A 6695-nucleotide genomic window follows, 5' to 3' on the forward strand; every position below is an offset into this window, starting at 1 on the left:
CAACTTGATCCCTTTTTCCTTTTTTCTTTCTCCTTCTGTGATGGAACTCCTATTTGGGGACTTCCCTGGCTTTTTTCTGGCCCATGTAGGACTAGTCTGGATAGTTGGCCTTGGTGAAGATTTGACGTTTTCATCCCCAAAATGGTTTTGATTTGAGTTCCTCCTGAAATGACGCTGCATTTTAATGTTGTACTAAATCTTTTTTTTTTTATGTTGTATTTCAATCAATTGTTTTTACCTGGTGTTAGCTGCCCTGAGCCCAGTCTCGGCTGGGGAGGGCAGTGTATAAATAACATTTATTATTATTATTATTAAGATCGTGACACATTTTGGTCCCGTGTGCATGAAAGCAAGTTGGGGCTGTCCCACTGAAGATGGAGCAAGCTGGTTTTCTCCTGCTCCAGAGGCTAGGACTCAAACAAATGGATGCAAGAAAGGAAATTCCAGCTAAACATCAGGAAGAACTTTCTGTCAGTAAGAGCTGTTTGACGGTGGAACGGACTCCCTCGGGAAAGTTGGGGACTCTCCTAGCTTGGAGATTTTTAAGCAGAGGTTGCATGGCCACCTGTCATGGGTGCTTTAGTTGAGATTCCTACATTGTAGGGTGTTGGACCAGATGACCCTCAGAGACCCTGCCAGCTCTACAATTCTATGATCAAATGCAAAAGAAAGAAGAAAAAATGAACCCGTCTCTAAACCCCACAGCTAATTCTCCCCTGGCCTCCTCGCTGGCCTAAGTAGGACCAATTCAGCCAGATAGCCCTGGGGTTTATCTAATTGATTTTTGATTTTTGAATTGATTGTTATTCATGTTTTTATACTGTATTTTATGCTGCTTTTATAATTAAGTGTTTTAGAGTGTTTTAAATTTGTTGTTGGGCCGCCCTGAGCCCAGTTTTTGAACCTGGAAGGGCGGGGAATAATAATAATAATAATAATAATAATAATAATAATAATAATAATAATAATAATAATTTATTATTTATACCCCGCCCATCTGGCTGAGTTTCCCCAGCCACTCTGGGCGGCTTCCAATCAAGTGTTAAAAACAATACAGCATTAAATATTAAAAACTTCCCTAAACAGGGCTGCCTTCAGATGTCTTTTAAAAAGAAGATAGCTGCTTATTTCCTTCACATCTGAAGGGAGGGCATTCCACAGGGCGGGCGCCACTACCGAGAAGGCCCTAAAAATAAATAAAAATGTATTTTTATTTATTTATTTATTTATTTATTTATTTATTTATTATTAACCTGAGGCTCCTGTTGAGCCCAAGGCCCTGCCCAAAAATGGCCCTCCTTCTTCCCACTTCTGGTTGATTCAAAATGTGGTGGAGCCAATCACTGGGCGTAAGGTTGCCATCTTTGGTCAGGCAAAATACAGGACAGGTCAGGCAAAAGAAAGGACAGGCCGAAAGGTGGGGATTAGGGGGCACACACACACTCGCATGACACCAAATCCTCCCCCCACTTTGTGGAGGGGGGGTTCCCCACATATGACCTCCAGGGGGCGGGGGAGGGAGAGAACGCCACTCCTTCCCCCTCTCTGTATTGTTGTTTTGGGCCGGCCAATCTCAAAAACAGGAAATATGGTGTCCTGTTTGAAGTCCAAATGGGACAGGGGACACTTTCATCCAAAAAACGGGGCGATCATGTTTTTCTAGGGATGGGTAGCAACCCGAATGGGTGGGGCCCTTCTGCCAAGTGAGGACCCTGAAGTCCGGCCTTGATGGTAAAAAGATAAAGGATCCCTGGATGGTTAAATCCAGTCAAAGGCGACTCTGGGGTTGCGGCGCTCATCTCGCTTTCAGGCCGAGGGAGCCGGTGTTTGTCCACAGGCAGCTTTCCGGGTCATGTGGCCAGCAGGACTAAACTGCTTCTGGCGCAACAGGACACCTGGACGGAAACCAGAGTGCACAGAAACGCCGTTTACCTTCCTGTTGTGGTGGTATCTATTTATCTACTTGCACTGGTGTGCTTTCGAACTGCTAGGTTGGCAGGAGCTGGGACAGAGCAACGGGAGCTCACTCCGTCACAGGGATTCGAACCGCCGACCTTCTGATCGGCAAGGCCAAGAGGCTCAGTGGTTTAGACCACAGCTCAACACGCATCCCATGTGGCCAGAGGCAGCAGCAGGAATGTCTGATCATGGAGGGGGCAGGGAAAAACCACCCTGCACAAACACATATATGCAAAAAAGCAGCTTTAGGAAGAATGCTACCTTGGGCTCGAAGGAACCCCCGCAAGCCCTGTCTAACGAAACAGCTCTATCTCTTCCGTGGGAGGACAAACGGGGCTGAGGGAAAAGGAGTTGAGGCGCATAGATGTCAAGGGAGACGCATGCTTTGCTCTGGGCCTGAGTCACATTTTCGTGCGACAGCAACCACAAAGAACGCAAGGAGGCAATAAGGCGAGTTTGCAACTGAACGGGGGGGGGGGGAGGACACCAGCGGTTAAAAATAAAACGGTGTGACAATCCTGCGCCTGCTCATTCCATAAGAGGTAACGGGAAAGGGAGCAGAGCTCAAGTTGGGCAGAGAGAGACAGAAGTTTCCTCGTTTATGGCGGCCTTGTTGACACGCAGAGGGTTCTTGCCTCCAGCTAAGGTCTCGTCCATGCTGTCGTTTAATGAAGATAGAGAACTTCCTGTGTCTTGCCTTTGCTCCATTGTCTGGATTTTCTCATACCAAGGCTACTCTGAAAAGGGAGAGGCCTAGGTAGGAGGAAACCCAGACTGAAGGAGGGGAGAGTGTGGACAGCAGAATTAACGGAGGTACTGAAAGCCTGCTCTCCACAAGGCTAGACACCCACCCACCCACACGTCTAAGCAGGCTCAGGCTTTAGGCTTCAGACTCGCCAAAGCCCGAGTTCAGGGTCTAGCTCAGTCGGCAGAGCATGAGACTCTTCATCTTAGGGTGGTGGGTTCGAGTCCCGTGTTGGGCAAAAGATTTCTGCATTGCAGGGGGTTGGACTAGATGACCCTTGGGGTCCCTTGAAAGCATGGGAGCCAACTCCCAGGGGCTTCAGCCCCCACAGTAGAAGATTTGAGGGGGCTGGGCCCCCACAAAGTTGATGGGCATTCCCATTTAAATGGTGTGTGTGCACTGCCTCATGTGGGGCGAGGGCAACGATATTTTGTTATTCAAGTTGACACCCCTGCTTCCAAGTCTACAATTCTATGATTCTGTAACCGGGCACGGGGCAAGCTGGGTTTTCGTCAGGGTCCTCAGGAGGTCTCCGAGGCCAAACCCAAGACCCGGAGATGAGGCAAACAAGAAACCACATTACACATTCTGTTCTGCTACTACTGATGTCACTCACAGTCACATTTCTCAGCCCTCTCTGGGCCTTTCACAATGGATCCATTGGGTCATTAATGGCCCATGGCAAACAGGAAACACAGACTAAAGAGAGCAAGAGAGGCCCGGTCTGAAATTTAATTTAAATGCTCTAATGGCTTTTCATCGGAGGGAGGAAGAGAGAAGTTGGGCACTGTGGATTAATCATCAGAAGTAAGAAACAAACGCTCAGCAAGAAGGAAGCCGATGGGAATGGACTTTTTTCTGACAAATACTGGAAAGCCAAGGGCGTTGGACACGCACGATGCGCAGTACTGTATTTCTGGTACAGCATAGGGATGAACAGAAGGCAACAGAAGATATATACACACACACTGCCATGCTTCACAGAGGAAATTAACTCCAGTGGCTGAGAGCCTGCGCAGGAAACGATGGCGGCAGATCTCGCTTCTGGAAATCGCTGGCGGGCTGGAAAAAGACTGGACTTGTGTGTCGGGAAATGCAGGAGGAACAGGCGAGCTTCGCTGTGTTAGGATAAGGAGGCGGCAAACCTCTGTTGAAATAACTCGAGAACTGGAACCCTTTTCACCCCGGGCGCCATATTCCCTTCCAGGGGCGGGGCCATGTCAGGGGTGGGCGGGGCCAGGGGCAAAAGCAGGCAGGGCAAAAACAGGGGTGCATTGGGGTGCAAGGTAAAGGGACCCCTGACCGTTAGGTCCAGTTGTGAACCTTTTGTAATATGGCGCTCTGTGTGAGGCCAAAAATTGGTGCCCCGAAATGGATCGTCTCAATTTTGTGCCCCCTCAGCTCGGTGCCCTATGGGGGGGGGTGCTCCCGGCACCACCCTAAACGGTTGACTTTTGACCTTACTGCAGGAAGCTTAAAACAGTCAAGGGGAAATGTTGTGAACTGGCTGGACGCAAAGCAGTGGTATGAGGAAACAGCTGGGGAACCCCCAAGGGAAGAAGCCTCAGAGGCCAGAGATTGGTGGTGGGACTGGTCAGAGGGAGAAGAGGGAGCGGACTGGGAGGAGGAGGTGTCAGAAGCTGAAGAGGTAACAGGGCTTAGTGAGCTGGGAGAGTCCGTGGCAGAGAGCAGTCCAGAATCAGAAGGAGAAGGAGAGGAGGGAAGCCAAGAGGCAGAGATGAGACCGAGTGGTGAAGAAGACAGTGTGTCTCCCCCCTCCTGCTGCAGCAAGCTCTCCTCCTGCTGGTCTCCCAGGACCAGGAGAGGGCTGAAATGAGAGGAACAAAATCAAGCACACCGGCATAGTCTCAGATTGCTTGGGAAGGACCTGGGGAGGAGGAGACTTAGGCAGCTGAGGAAAGGCAGGCACCTTCAGTCTCCACACGTGCCTCAAAGGGGAAAGACCTGCCAAGAAGAGTTGCTGTGCTCAGTAGACCTAGCACTTCTGAGCAGACCTTGCTTCTCCTAATAGAGAGTTCACTTATCCCGTGTGATTTATTACTGACCCACTCCTGACACAAAAACACTCTGCTGCTGGTGGGGCGTATTTCGCTCCTGAAGCCCGAGGTTCTCTGTTCTTGATTTAGAATTGCCAAGACATGGGTGGCGCTGTGGTCTAAACCACAGAGCCTAGGACTTGCCGATCAGAAGGTCGGCGGTTCGAATCCCCGCGATGGGATGAGCTCCCGTTGCTCGGTCCCTGCTCCTGCCAACCTAGCAGTTCGAAAGCACGTCAAAGTGCAAGTAGATAAATAGGTACCACTCTGGCGGGAAGGAAATGGCGTTTCTGTGCGCTGCTCTGGTTCACCAGAAGCGGCTTAGTCATGCCGGCCACATGACCCGGAAGCTGTCTGTGGACAAACGCCAGCTCCCTTGGCCTATAGAGTGAGATGAGCGCCACAACCCCAGAGTCATCTGTGACTGGACCTAATGGTCAGGGGCACCTTTACCTTTTTCCTGGCAGGCACACCGGAAGTTGGCAGGAAAGTCTAACGCCACCCGCTAGACCCCTGGCCTTCAATTGGCAGGTCGCGGCCAATCCCAGGTGGGTCGCAGCAGGAGCATGACCACCATGCAGGTATAAGGCACAAGGTTCAGAAAAGGGGTTCCCAAACGCATGTTCAGGTTAAAACCTCCCCGCCTCTTCAAGTGCACTTTGGCATCCAGCAGGCAAGTCAATACTTCTTTTATCCAAGAACCCTTTCAACACTGGAGTGCGTAAGGCCTGCTTTAAATGATTTATAGAAAGCTCCACTCCGCACTAAATCGTGAGGCATTTAGCCAACAGGGAGAAAGCATCTTCCTTGTCGGCAGCTGCCGCAACAAGGCCTCTTCTGTGAGTCTGCAAATCCTGCAGGCCTGCCGCCACCACAAGGCTTGTTCTTACTTGCAAAAATATCGCTGTGTTTTCGTCAACAGCCTGCCAACCGCACAGCTCAGGTGCTCAGCATCTGGGGCTCTAAAGCCGAGCGCCATCAACAAGAGGCAAACTGGCAGACGTGCCGTAAGGGGGCAAACGGCGGGTGGTGCCTCTGGCAACGGGTGCAAGCGAGGGATTTGAGCGCAGTCAGAAAACAAACAAACTGGGAGGATGAGCAGGACCAGCAAGCGAGGATGTGTACACATTGCTGAACAGGAGGACGAAACAGAAAACAAAATCCCTTTCTGCTTCTTCTTCTTTGCCACGCAAACTGTATTCCTGACACAGATTCAACAAGGCCACCTTCCAAAGTCGGTGTGGACACCAGAGAGATGCCTGTGATGCCACTTTCATTGTTACTGGACATCTCCAGTTCATTTTGGACGCAGCCATGTTGCAGGACGCCCTTGCAATGTCAGAAAGGCTTAGTGGAGCCTCCCTCTTCAAAGGCAGTCTACCTCTAAATGCCAGGTGCTGAGAGATGAAGGGGAAGGCTCTGCATTTTGGGGTGGGTTGGTCTGTTAGAAACAGCATGCGATAATAAGTCAGCCTCTCGCATCCCGGGGCCCATCAGACATTTTGGGTCACAATAACACCATCTGTCCAAACCAGCATAACAGCTGTTGTCCAAGACATCTAGAACAGCACCAGTTGGAGAAGGATGCAATAGATCAATTAACTGAACTATTGGTTGCTAGGGGCCTGAAAGTTCAGGTAAAAGGTAAAGGGACACCTGGACAATTAAGTCCAGTCGTGACCAACTCTGGGGTTGCGGCGCTCATCTTGCTTTATTGGCCGAGGGAGCCGGCGTACAGCTTCCGGGTCATGTGGCCAGTATGACTAAGCCGCTTCTGGCGAACCAGAGCAGTGCACGGAAACGCCATTTACCTTCCCGCCGGAGAGGTACCTATTTATCTACTTGCACTGCATGCTTTCGAACTGCTAGGTTGGCAGAAGCAGGGACCGAGCAACAGGAGCTCATCCCGTCGCGGGGATTTGAACCACCGACCT

Source organism: Podarcis melisellensis (assembly GCF_964234715.1).
Source record: "Podarcis melisellensis genome assembly, chromosome: 8".
Taxonomy (NCBI): Eukaryota; Metazoa; Chordata; class Lepidosauria; order Squamata; family Lacertidae; genus Podarcis; species Podarcis melisellensis.